This window comes from Narcine bancroftii, chromosome 8 (assembly GCF_036971445.1).
Source record: "Narcine bancroftii isolate sNarBan1 chromosome 8, sNarBan1.hap1, whole genome shotgun sequence".
Taxonomy (NCBI): Eukaryota; Metazoa; Chordata; class Chondrichthyes; order Torpediniformes; family Narcinidae; genus Narcine; species Narcine bancroftii.
In genome coordinates this window covers 35970113-35984473 of record NC_091476.1, presented here as the reverse complement: position 1 = coordinate 35984473, position 14361 = coordinate 35970113, and the positions used below count along the sequence as shown (strand labels likewise).

General features: G+C 40.4%; 1 long non-coding RNA gene across 3 annotated transcripts in view; it reads right to left on the bottom strand.

Moving 5' to 3' along the window:
- Window positions 1-14361, bottom strand: part of LOC138741715 (uncharacterized) — a 76973-nt gene that overhangs the window by 7790 nt on the left and 54822 nt on the right. For 2 of the 3 annotated variants that reach the window (XR_011343700.1, XR_011343698.1), the window contains exons 5-6: window positions 4849-4929; window positions 1204-1306 (exon numbers count right to left, since the gene is read on the bottom strand). This is a non-coding gene — a long non-coding RNA (uncharacterized lncRNA). The remainder of the gene's footprint in view (window positions 1-1203; window positions 1307-4848; window positions 4930-14361) is intronic. The other variant, XR_011343699.1, reaches the window with a different exon arrangement.

Sequence of the window (14361 nt, the reverse complement as noted above, 5' to 3'; positions counted from 1 at the left end):
ATGCACGGTTTGAGGCGATATCAGCCCACTGGCGGTGGTCAATGTGGCAGGCACCAAGAGATTTCTTTAGGCAGTCTTTGTACCTTTACTTTGGTGCACCTCTGTCACGGTGGCCAGTGGAGAGCTCGCCATATAACACGATCTTGGGAAGGCGATGGTCCTCCATTCTGGAGACGTGACCCACCCAGCGCAGCTGGATCTTCAGCAGCGTGGACTCGATGCTGTCGACCTCTGCCATCTCGAGTACTTCGACGTTAGGGATGAAAGCTTATGATCATGAAAATCACCTGAAAATTTTCCCATCACATACCACTTTTATTTTTACAATACAACCTATTGTTGTGATTTCCTGACATACTTTAAACTGTTTTCATCAGTCCAAGTAGGCCTGGGCATGCACTCAGAGTAGGTGCAAATGTTGTCTTAGGTCTGAGCATGCTTAGTCAGGATAAATGCAGAGAGGCTAAAAAAAAAGCAGCTCACATATACAGATGCTGTGCATTACATTGATTCTAGATGGAATGCATTTTGATGCACATGTTCTTCAGGTAACAGCATAGTGAGTGTACTTAACAATAGCACATTGTCTTCAGGAATATTCAATTCAGCAGAAATGTCTCGTCAATGTCGCATCAGCTCTGATACATTCTGTTACATTTGTGGCGAGTATATACTTAAGGCTCAAAGACACAGCATGACTGCATTTATTAAGAAAGTCTATCATAGGGTGGGCAACTTAAAAAAAAAATCCTCACATACCAGCTTAAGTATTCCCTTTGCCATAGGTGCTCTATAATTAGTAAAGCATTCTCAACCACCAGTTTTGCCGAGCTCACCAGTTGAAGTTTCGTTGCCATTGATCAAAAGCTTAGTGATTAGTGAACCCCTTCATTAGCCAATTCCTGAGGGAATAAATTGGGTCTCTATGGTGATTTCCACTCCATGGATTTGGATTTCTGTGAGCAGAGAAATGTACATGGGTACCTTTATGCAACCTCTGACAGCACAATCAGAGCAATGCTTTTTAGTGATCATTGCATAATACAAGGATTTTTAATCTGACCATCAGTTCATCATTCCTTCCATTTATAAAAATATAAATGTCACTTTGATTGAATCCTACATGATTACATGTGAAAAATAAAGACAATTGATGGATTGAGCTGTACACACATCACTGTACAAAGGGCCATTTAGACTTACTTCACACAGGAAAAGATACCCGCCCTGATTCTCGGCCTTTCAGTCGATGGACCAGTTGGCTAAAACTTGAGCATCATGCCGACACACATACACATCTGTGAAGCTGGAACAGCAAAAGCACAGTGTGAAGCTCATTTATTGTTGAAGACAAAGAATAATAACTCAGGCCATGATCCTAATTGGTAGTTGTGGTCAACAACAGGTTGTTGAGCAATGGAATGGCATTTTTTCCCATTGTTGTAGGCTGCTGCATCATCGTGGGGGCCAATGACGGGAATATGTGTGTGATTGATGGCACCAGCATGTTGGATACTCCCATTCCGCAAATCTGTCCATTGTCTCCTGAAGTCATGCACCACTCAGCAGGTCAATAAACCACTTAAAAAGGGTCCTCTTAAATGCTTCACTAACTTGGCGCACCAAGTACACACAGTTTGCTGATGAGACTAAAATTGGAGGTGTTGTGGACACAGAGGAAGGCTTTCAAAGCTTGCAGAGGGATCTGGACCAACTAGAAAAATGGGCCAGAAAAATGGGCAGATGGAATTTAATGCAGACAAGGGTGAGGTGTTAAATTTTGGAAGGTCAAACATAGGACACACTGAGAAGCGTGGAGGAACAAAGGGATCTGGGAATACAGATACATAATTCCCTGAACGTGGCATCACATGTACTCAGGGAAACCATTTGGCATCTTGTCCTTCATAAATCAAAGTATTGAGTACAGGAGTTGGGATATTATGGTGAATTTGTATAAGATATTGGTGAGGCCACATTTGGAGTATTTTGAGCAATATGTCTGGTTGTGTGCCTGTGTGTTTTGCACCGAAGACTGGAGAACGCGGTTTCATTGAGTTGTGCAATCAGATGACAATAAACTTGACTTAACTCAACTTGAACTTCATGACTGTCAGTTGCATCTACGGATGTTATAACATAATATCCAATGACAAGTGGTTTGCATTTAAAAGAACAAGTGCCAAGAAAAAATCAGCTCGATGGTTACAAACCCTATTGAAAACAACTGCCTTGGGAGCAGAAGTTTCCAATAGAACTCTGGAGTTGTGATGAATTGTACAAATAAGCTAAGAGTAGGCCTTTTTATAGTATTTTTAAAAAAGCTAATGTAAAGGCAGATATTCTCCACCTTTACATCACTTACTTTCATGAATCATCCGAGGGTGCATTCAGAAGGCAAACTCCAGTATGCCGAGGGGGTACACTCAGAGGTGGAGCGACTCTCTCCACCTCCTCCATAAAGGCAATGCCACTGAAAGTGGCCAGAAAGGGGCAGACTGATGACATCATCAGCCCGTGACCCAAGAGCGTGAATTTTAAAGTGCTGTGTGTTCAAATACTTACTACTCGTATCAATCACATCATTACTCTCTTCATGTAAGTGATAGCTAAAGCTTTTTGTTCTTTTGGGTGGGAGGAAATGTATATATTAATTTTTCACTTGCTGGCACATATTGATGATGTCAAGGCAATGGGCAGAACTACTGCACTGCTAACCCCGCCTTCCTCAACTCCAGAAGAAGGCCCCTGACACAGCTCTATGAAGGCAATGCTGGATCAGTCTTATAGGCCTTCTCCAAAAAAGGGAGATTCATATTATTTTTTGTTCAGCCAGCTTTAATGAGGTGTTGCTTCATAAAAAGGCCTACAATTGACTTTGTCCAATCAATTTATCACAGGAATTTACTTTTAATTTTGTGTCATTGCACAGCAGTACTATCTCCACACATTGAAAAGAAACTTTTTTTTAGCAAATAACTCGCAGCAGATTTTTAAGATCAACAGTTGTTACTCTTCCTTGGAAGACCCTTGAAAGCTAGGTTGACTTGCTTCTACTGCTCCTTTGTGGGATTGGGTAGTTCTATGAGGTGAACGTTCCTTCTACCTTTTTATGCTCGTCTTCTGCAATGCCTGACCATCCAGAGTGCTCCTACTCAATTATGAGAAATCGCAGGCCAGAAATTCCAAGGAATCACTGGGCATGTTGAATTTTTCTCAGGGAAGCTGTGAGAGTGCCATTGAGTCTTATTTCTTCTGCGCATGGTATTTCTTTCTGGTTCAGAGCAGTATTTAATCCATGGTCAAAAATAAAATGAGTGAAAGCATCTGATCAGTAGAACACTAATGGAAAAGTATTGCTCGCTATTCCTACCAGACACAGAAATCTTCCCAAACAAGGAAGTAGTGCTTTATTTCTTTGACAACCATACTCTGGAGCAGTCCTCTCAAATGAAATTTTACCATCAATTATGTAATTCCCCTCTCAGAGACCAAGATCCAGGGCTCATTTGCTCTTTCCATTTCAGGCAGAATCAACAGTTTAAGTTACAGTATCATGCTTACAAATTATTCTTTCATTTGAACTTCACAACCTGGCAAACACTTAAAGTAATCATTCAGAATGTATGAAGGGACAAACAAAACAAAGAACTTTCTTTACTTTATATTTAAGTCCCAATTTTCATATCAGTTGCAACCCTAACTGAATTGTACACATCCAGTATTGTTTACTGAACATTTCCCTCCCTCATCTTTCACACTCAATCTTCCAACACTTCAGATGACTTGGTGAGAGATTTTGAAATCCTGCTGAATCACATCGAGTGGTGGTGGCAGGTACATTTGATTCCTTTGAGAAACACTTGAATAACTACATGGGGAGGGAGGGGATTAGAGAGGTATGGCCCTCATGAAGGCAAGTGGGACTAAAGCAAGGGGGCACATTGTTAGTCATGGGCAAGCTGGGTCTGATGTGTTGGGCGTGTTCTAGAACTCTACGACTGTGACACATCAGCTCTTTCACAATAGTTCAGATTTTTGGTAATGTTTACTTTTTTATGTAGAAATAATACTTTATATACAAAAAAAGGGTTAAATTTTAAGCAACGTTTAGATATGATCATCAGATATTGACCAAAAAGGTCAAACCTTAAGTATTTGTCTCTAGTCCTCACAGCTTTTGAGGGAGAAATAATCACTTGTATTAGACTCCATTAATGCAGTCCACAAAGACCAAATCAATTACACTGCCCTCACTAGTACATGTTGTGAACTCCTCAAACATTATCATCAAATTAGTTAAACAGATGTACCCCTAACAAGGCCATGCAGACTATTTTTTGATATATCCTTGTTTATCTATGTGGAAAATAGTCCAGTCCCTCCATTTTTTTCAAGTAATGTTTCTACCAATACCTTTAGTCTCAAGGACCAGGGTTATCTCTGCTTCCCTTTATGCACCATATTTCCTGTCCTCCAATAATCAGGCACCAAACAAATTACATCTTCTCCTTGCCTCCCATCGGAGCCTGGGATCCATCACAACAGACACTGGGGATTACCCACCTTTAATCTGAGAAGGAAGAATTTCATCCCTCCCTCCCTCAATTCTCTCTCCTTAGTGAATATTGATAAGAGATGTTCATTTAAGTCCTCTACTATATCCTTTGGCTCTTTAAGTAGATTGCCTCTTTGATCCATAATAAGGCCTTTCAATTTCCCTGATTAGTCTCTTGCCATTCATATAATTATATAATGCTTTGGGATTTTCCTTAATTTTTATCCTTTTTTTATTACCAATTCTTTCTATATCCCTAAAATGCTTCCTATGTTTTCAGTTTGCTATACCTGTCATCTGTTTCCTCTTTTCTCTTTACCCGATATCATCTGATATTCAGTGTTCCATGGATTTGCAGAATTATTCTTCACCTTTAATGAAACAGGTCAGCCATGAGTCTCTTTATTTCAATTTAAATGACTCCCACATGTAGAAAATAGACCTACCACTTAGAACAGAGTGGTTGAAGTATTTCTTTAGCCAGAGGGTTGTGATTCTGTGGATTTTTTTTTTGGCTGTGGAGGCCAAGTCATTAAGTGTATTTAAGGCAGAGATTGATCAAGTTTATTATCATCCAATTGCTAAAGTACAATCCAACGAAACACCATTCTACGGTCCTCGGTGCAAAACATGTAGACACACAACCAGATATAACACAGATACAGAAAAACAGTATATAATCAAGACAAATATACACATAAATAAATAAATCAATAAATATTGTTTAGTGAATACAAGAGTCTTGGATGGTTAGCACTGCCCATGGGAAGAAGCTGTTTCTGAGCCTGGTGGTGCTGGCTCTGATACACCTGTATCTCTTCCCCAATAGGAGTCGGTGAAAGATGCTGTGTGTGTGGGTGATGGGGGTTCTCAATGACCTTGCATGCCCTCTTCATATAGTGATCCTGGTAGATAGGTTCCTGCTTAGTCAGGGTACCAAAGGTTATGGGGAGGCCAGGTAGTGGGGCTGAGTGGGAAAATGGATCAGCTCATGATTGAATGGCAAGGCAAACTTGATGGATTGAAAAGCCTATTTCTGCTCCTATGTTTTATGGTCTATCTGGAGTAACTTCTCCCACTCCAATTATGCCAGGACTTGTCTTGTAATATTGAAACCAGTCTTCATTCATTTCAGGACTAGACCTTATTTTGCCATCTGAAAATTGAGGTTATCAACACTATTTCCAAAGTGGTCTCTCACTGTCATTTCAATCATTTTCCCAGTTACATTGCCAAAGATCAAGTTCAGTACTTCCCCTTCTTCACTGAGCTTGTCTATGCACACAAAACTCATGTGGCTGCACTCGAAAAGTATCTGCTCCCTCCAAGTGTTTCACACCATGGCAATTCCAATTATTGTTGAGCAAGATGAAATCCCTCACCACCAAAACTCCCAGTCAACCTAATCTCTCTTCCTGTGGTAGAACAGCTGTCACTGGAATTTGTCCATTGAATTTTCACTGCACTATATCTCTGTGGCAAATCTATCTTTGCTTAAGTATTGTGACCAAAACTGAACTCATTCTCTTGCTGCTGTATCACTGAGACTAGATAATTCCAATTCATCAATGCATCTTTATTCCGGTACTCAAATCGTCTCAAGGAAATGTAACATTTGCATTCTAAGTGCCTTGCTATGCCTGCATGCTGACTTTCAGTGTGTATGAGGACACCTATATTGCTTCTAAAATTACCATTGCTCAATCTTTTACCATTTAAAGAAAATACTTGCTTCTTCTGATTTCAGCACTGAAGTGGATAACTATATATTTCCACACTAGGATACACCTACCATCTACTTGGCTATTCACTCGGCTTGTTAATATCTTTTTTTTTAACATTTAAACATAGAGCATGGTAACAGGCACTTTCGGCCTATGTGCCCATGCTACCCGATTGTTACCCAATTAAACTACACCCCCTGGTACATTTCAAACAGTGGGAGGAAACTGGAGCCCCCAGAAGAAACCCATGTAGACACAGGGAGAATGTACATATTTCTTTCAGACAGCAGGGGATTCGAACCCCAGTCCCGATCGTTGATGCTGTAATCATTACGCCAACCATGGTTTTTTTCACTTTCTCACAATCCCAATTATTTTTGTATCAAAACAGCATTGTAACCGTTGAATCATCACCATTCCTGTGTATTTAATCCTCTCGTGCTTGAGCTAGACTCTTCCAATCTCATTGGAGTCATGATGGTACTTCATAGAAGTATTGTGTAATGAACACAAGAAGAAAGAAACAATCAGAGAAGTGGCCAACTTTGTCCTGTGGGCCTCCTCTGCCATTTATGATGTGTATAATTAATCATTTTTGACCTCAACTCCGTTTTCTAGGTCTTTCTTCATATCCTTTGTCTTCCTACAATTTCAAGTACCCAACTATGTTTATCCCAAGTAGATTCAATATCTCCATTACTCACTGATGCAAAGAAATCAAGCGTCATAACCCGCTGAGAAAGAAATCACTTTTCATCTCTGTCTGAAATTGGTGTGCCCATGTCTCTAAATTATGCCCCATTCCAGATGGCCTCACAAGTGAAATGTTCTCTCAATGTACACTTTATCACTCCACTTACAATCTCATTTGATTCAACAAGATCACTTCTCCTTTTCCAAATTCCATTAACTTTGAATGTCAAACTATTGATCCCAGCAAAAGACCCAGTGAAACTTCTCTGCAGTGCATACAATGCAAGTATATCCTTTTTAAATATGTAGATCAAATCTGTATGCAAGATTCCATGCGTAGTTTCATCACCACCTTTATCAAAATGTTCTCACTTTTATATTGCATATCAGAGATTTATTTTCTTCTGAATTAGCAAATGCTGAAGTACATTCCCTCCATGCAGTTGGGCAGAGCTTCAAATGAATAGTTCCTTGAAAAACGGACCCTCTACTCCTGTTCGTACCATTTCAGCTTCTTCACCCAGCTTTACTGATAGTACAATATTAAACAGTCTGAATTGATATCTATATGAGACCTACACTTATATATACTCACAGGATTGACTTCTTCTATGGAGTAAAATCTGATGGGATGTAGCCAACCTCACGATACATTGAAGAAATGCTAGCGAGACTGGACTATGCATCTCAAAAGTTCAAACATTCCTTTTACAATCGAAGAAAGAGAAGTAAAAGCGTCACTGAGTGTCTGTGGATTCGCCTCCAGTGTTCCCGCAGCCTCTGTAGCTGCACAGACTCCAGTTTGATCCATCGGCAACATGACCCCAGATTCAAACCGCAGATATGATCAGGAAACCTTCAGTGTATGGGGCCCTTTATGAGTCCTTCTTCCCCTCAGCACCTTCTCGAATCCTGGTTCCGATACCTGGTTCCCATGATCCAGTCCCCATCAGCCCAAAGCCTGTATAAGTCTTTGGACCTCAAGTTGCCATCAGCCTACAGTCTGTGTTGGTCCTTCAGTTGCTGAACCCCTCACTGGCCTGCTGCCATGGTCACCATCCTGTCACATCGTCTTCTCTGCTTCTCCCTATTTGTGGTGCCCTGAACTGGTCCATTGTTCTCCCAGAGTCTGCAAACTCGAGAGAGAGTGGGCCCTCTATTCTGCCAGTTTATGCATTTGCCACTATGTTGCTCTTGCAACTTGAATTTTTGGATCATGTGATTTGATTCCAATGACCTGATGAGACAGATTAGATTAAAGAAAATTTATACTGTAATGAGGTGACCACAATGTTCTTCAAGGATCCACAGACACCAATGAAGCCCCTTCTCCAATTGCTCCTCAACCCCAGCATGTAGTAACTTTAAATCAGGACCTCTATTTTTACCGTTTTCATGTGGTGGTTAGTGGTCATGCGCACAATGCTGGTGAAAAGCTGCGGGCTTCATGTCAAATTCCAGGCACATGAGCACATAATCTGGGATGACACTGGGTGTTGCAAGTGCCAGCTTTCAAAGGAGATTAATTACACAGAGACCTCTATCAAACCTGACTGTAAAGATGCAATATTTCAATGAAGATTATCCTTGTTGATTATCCTTCAAGAAGCATCACCATAACGCAGTTCATTGGCCTGAAACATTAACTCTGCTTCTCTCTCAACGGATGTTTGACCTACAATCTCTGTTTTAATTTTATCCCAAAATGTGGGACCTTGCTGTTTAAAAATGTTTTTTTTTAATTTAAATTTAGCACATGGTAACAAGCCATTGCGGCACACAAGTCCATGCCACCCAATTTAAACCTAATGAACCTTCACCCTCAGTACATTTGGAAACTAAAACCCCTGGGGGAAACCCCATGCAGACACAGGGAGCATACAAACTCCTTACAAAGTGGGATTCAAACCCCAGTCCCAATTGCTGGTGCTGTAAAGGTGTTGTGCTAACCGCTATCCCAACTGCACCACCCCAAAATTGGCTGCTTTATTTCCTCTAACATTATTGTGATTATACATTAGAATACTTTTCACTGTCGGCTGAATAGTTCATGAAGTCTGAAAACTGAAGAAGGCTGCATCAGTGCAAGCCAATGCACTTTTTTTTCTTTCACCATTCAGAACAATCAAACCATTGCAGTCCCCAGTTAACTACATTATCTCCTGTTGGCTGAACATGGAACAGCACAGACTGAAATCCTCATGGGGCATTTTGGTCCTTGATATGCTCGCTTGCCTTCCTGCTGTTGGAAACTATGTGGAAGCAGGAGATCTATGGGGAAAGGGGAGAACAGTGGAACATCTGGTATTACAATCCAAAGCAGTTTTGTTTTAATTGTGCAGTGAACTTTCAGTCAATTTGATAAATAATTGGCAATAGAATGGAATTTGTTCAACTGAAGCAAAGTTAACAACTGCATTTTGTAAAAAAATAGATTGCTTTGTTAAAAACAAAATTATTTTGTTAACACAGATTTCTTTTACATTTGGAGTTGCAGGAATCATCTTCCATAGCATTACAGGCTGGTAATGTTATTGGAGTTGATTTCTACTTCCACTTCAATGAATAGATTCAGAATTTTGATAATTTGTTGAAGTGTATAACTGTGGTTGTGTATGTTGATTGAAGCACCCCACTATTCAGCTGGGATAAGTTAATAATCTAGTAGGCCAGCATGGCATGAAAAATTGAATGATTCCTTATTACAGTCTGAAAATAGATATAAATGTATGTATATTCATGTCTTTTAGCACTAAATTTTTAAAAGTGAACCACTTATTTTAATATATTAATATTCAGTTCCTTTTTAGCATTCTGTTCTCATTCAGATCCATTGTCAAAGGTAGAAGCAGGTGTGCACATTAAACTTTACATCTCAACTTCTGTCTTCTCAAAGCAGTCTTTCTGGAAACAAGACCTTTGCATTCCAATATGAAATAAATTTGAATGATCTTATGAATTGTTGAAGTGAAAAACTCCAACATAGATCTTCTGCAATAATTTCTAAAATGTAAAAAAAAAGCAAAGACTATCCAAAAATACATAATTGACCAGCAGCTCTAACAGTACTTGCCCAAAAATTATGTTTTTATTCACCTTGGAATGCAGACAATAGCTTTCAACTGGCAAACTTTTGCAGACGTTTGTTATATCATATTTTGTACTGGCACAACTGCTGTCAGTATTACAAATGATAATGATAAAATAGAATTAATTCACCTCAAATGATTTAGCAGCATCTTTTGTTGCCGTTGGGTCAGTTTCTTACCTCTCGTAGTTTGTTCTAGGAAATACTTATTTATGTACTCTAATTTGCTTGCCATGTGATTGATTGGCCTATAGGTTGTTTGATTTTGATTTAGCATATGCCATTCTTTTAAATTTCAGATTTATCATCAAAGTACATACATGACATCACATACAACCCTGAAATTCTTTTTTCCAGTGGGCAAGGCAGAATAACCACTTATCAGTGGCAGAAAACAAACTGTACACAATGGACACATGAAAACAATTAAAGAAATGTGAACAAATTGACTATGCAATACAGAGAGAGAAAAAAAAAGCAAACAATAAAAGAAGCAAACAATAAATCACAGAAGTAAGAGTCCTTAAGTGAGTCCCTGATTGAGTTTGTCATTGAGGAGTCTGATGGTGGAGCAACTCTTATGTCACCTATACCTCTTTCCTGAAGGCAGCAATGAGAAGAGAGCATGTGCTGGATGGTGTGGATCTCAACTCATCTTCCTTTCCAAATATGTGACTTTGAAACTACTATAATTTTTTTTTTCCCAGTGGCTCATTTGAATGCTATGAATAGCCAATCCGCGTTATTCAAGTTTTTGTTATAACCATATACAGCACAGAACAGTCCAGTTCGGCCCTACTAGTCCATGCTGGAACAAATTCCCACCCTCATAGACCCACTGACCAGCACCTGGTCCATACCCCTCCAATCCTCTCCCCCTCCATGTAATTATCCAGTCTTTCCTTAAAAGTAAATAATGTCCCTCCTTCAACCACCTCTACTGGAAGCTTATTCCACATCCTATCAACCCTTTGCATGAAGAAATTTCCCCTCATGTTCCCCTTATAATTTTCCCCCTTCAATCTCAAACCATGGCCTCTGGTTTGAATCTCCCCCACTCTTAATTGAAAAAGCCTATCCACGTTGACTCTCTCTGTCCCTTTTAAAATCTTGAACACCTCCATCAAATCCCCCCTCAATCTTCTACACTCCAGAGAAAAAAGCCCCAGGCTGCTCAACCTTTCTCTGTAACTCAAACCCTGATATCCTGTCAACATTCTCGTGAACCTTCTCTGCACTCTCTCTATTTTGTTTATATCCTTCCTATAATTTGGTGACCAAAACTGCACACAGTATTCCGAATTTGGCCTCACCAATGCTTTGTACAATTTCATCATAACATCCCGACTCTTGAATTCAATACTCCGATTTATGAAGGCCAACATTCCAAATGCCTTCTTCACCACACCACCTACCTGAGTATCAACTTTGAGGGTACTATTTACCGTAACTCCTAAATCCCTTTGTTGCTCTGCACTCCTCAATTGTCTACCATTCAATGTATATGACCTTTTTAGATTTGCCTTTCCAAAATGCAACACTTCACACTTATCCATATTAAATTCCATCAGCCATTTCTCAGCCCACTCCCCTAGCTTTCCTATATCTCTTTTTAAGCTACGGTAATCTTCCTCACTGTCCACAATACCACCAATCTTTGTATCATCTGCAAATTTACTTATCCAATTCACCACCCCTTCTTCCAGATCGTTAATATATATAACAAACAATAGTGGACCCAGGACCGATCCCTGAGGAACTCCAGTAGTCAATAGCCTCAAATTTGACAAACAATTTTCTACCACTACTCTCTGACACCTCCCATCCAACCATTGCTGAATCCATTTCACTACCTCCTTATTTATACCTAATGCCTCCACCTTTTTCCTAAACTCCCGTGGGGAACTTCGTCAAAAGCTTTACTAAAGACTAAATAGACAACATCTACCGCCTTCCCTTCATCTATCTTTTTTGTAACCCCCTCAAAAAACTCTATCAGGTTTGTTAAGCATGATCTACCCTTGACAAAACCATGCTGACTACTTCCAATCAATCCCTGTTCTTCCAAATATTTGTAAATGCCATCCCTCAGAACACATTCCATCAACTTATCCATCACAGACGTCAGACTCACAGGTCTATAATTTCCAGGCTTATATTTGGACCCTTTCTTAAACAGCAGAACAACATGAGCCACCGTCCAATCATCTGGCACTACCCCCGTGACCAGTGACTTCCTAAATATCTCTGTTAATGGCCCCACTATCTGTACACTAGTCTCCCTGTGTGTCCTTGGGAATACTTTGTCCGGACCCGGAGATTTGTCCACCTTTATCTTTTTTAACACTGTTATCCTTATATGATTCATGACCTCCCCACTATTTTTCTTTACTTCAACTGGTACAATATTTTTTTCCTTAGTGAATACTGAGGAAAAGAAATCATTTAAAATTTCCCCCATCTCCTCTGACTTTTCACATAGCCTACCCTCCCTATCTACAAGGGGTCCAATTCTATTCCTCACTAATCTTTTACTTTTAATATAACCGATAGAATCCCTTTGGATTTATTCTTACTCTGCCTGCCAAAGCCTCTTCGTGCCTCTTTTTGGCCTTTCTAATTTCTTTCTTAAGATTTTTTCTACACTCCTTGTAGCCCTCTTTCAATTTCTCAGCACCCTGCTGTTTATACCTCTTGTACACCTCCCTCTTTCTTCTAACCAAATTTCTAATATTCCTCGAAAACCAAGGCTCCCTATGACTTCCAGCCTTTCCTTTGATCCTCACTGGGACATATCTACTCTGTACTCTCAAAATTTCTTCTTTGAATATTCTCCATTTTTCATTTGCGTCCTTTCCTGAAAAAATCATGTCCCACTCAATACTCCACAAATCCAATCTTATTCCTTTGAAATTTGCTTTTCTCCAATCCAGAACCTCAACTTTAGGCCCTTCTTTGTTCTTCCCTAAAACTAATAGAGTTGTGATCACTAGACCCAATTTGTTCTCCAACATTAACCTCAGACACCTGACCTATCTCGTTCCCTAACAGGAGATCCAGTATTACGGTGACCCGAGTCGGTTCCTCTACGTATTGATTAAGAAAAACATCCAGCCCTCTTACTGTATGGATATCCCAATCAATGTGAGGGAAGTTAAAATCTCCCATGATCACTACCTTATGTTTATTACACATATATGCTATCTCCTTACAAATTTGTTCTTCCAATTTTCTTGGCCCATTTGGTGGTCTATAATACACTCCTATTAGTGCCCTCATGCCTCCTCCACCCCTCAATTCCACCCAAACAGCCTCACTGGATGATCCCTCCAAACCATCCTGCCACCTCACAGCAGTAATGTCGTCCCTAACAAGCAGAGCAACTCCTCCACCTTTTTTTACCTTCTGTTCTATCACATCTAAAACATTTGTATTCTGGAATATTTAGTTGCCAGTCCTGTCCCTCCTGTAACCAGGTCTCACTAATTGTCACAACATCATGATTCCATGTGCCAATCCATGCTCTAAGCTATCTACCTTGTCCACTATTCTTCTTGCATTAAAGTACATGCATTTCAGAGAATGACCCTCACATATATTCCCTTTTCTACCTTTTACCTTAACCTCCATCCTTCCTTTGTTATCTTTATCATTCTTAACTAGGTGGCCATGTACCCTAGACACTGCTCACAAACTCTGCTCCCCACCCCCCTGCCAAACTAGTTTAACCCCCCACCCTCCACACATCTCTAGCAAATCTGCTTGCCAGGATATTGGTCCCCCTCCAGTTCAAGTGGAGTCCGTCCCTTTTGTACAGGTCTGACTTTCCCCAGAAGAGATCCCAATGATCTAAAAATCTTATCCCCTGCCCCCTGCACCAGCTCTTTAGCCATGCTTTCATCCTCCATATCCTCCTTTTACTACCCTCTCTAGCGGGTGGCACCGGCAGCAATCCAGAGATTACTACCTTAGAGGTCCTGTTTTTTAACTTCCTGCCTAATTCTATGTATTCCTGTTTCAGGACCTCATCCCCACTTCTAACTAAGTCATTGGTCCCCACATGGACCACGATTTCTGGCTGCTCACCTTCCCCTTGCAGAATTCTGTGAACTCGATCAGAGACATCCCTGACCCTAGCACCAGGGAGGCAACAGACCAACCTGGATCACCAATCTCATCCAACAAAGCTCCTATCTGTCCCTCTGACAAGTGAGCCCCCAACCACAATTACCCTGTTCTTATCCCTCCTTCCCTTCTGAACCTCAGGGGCAGCCCCTGTGCCAGAGATCTGACCCCCA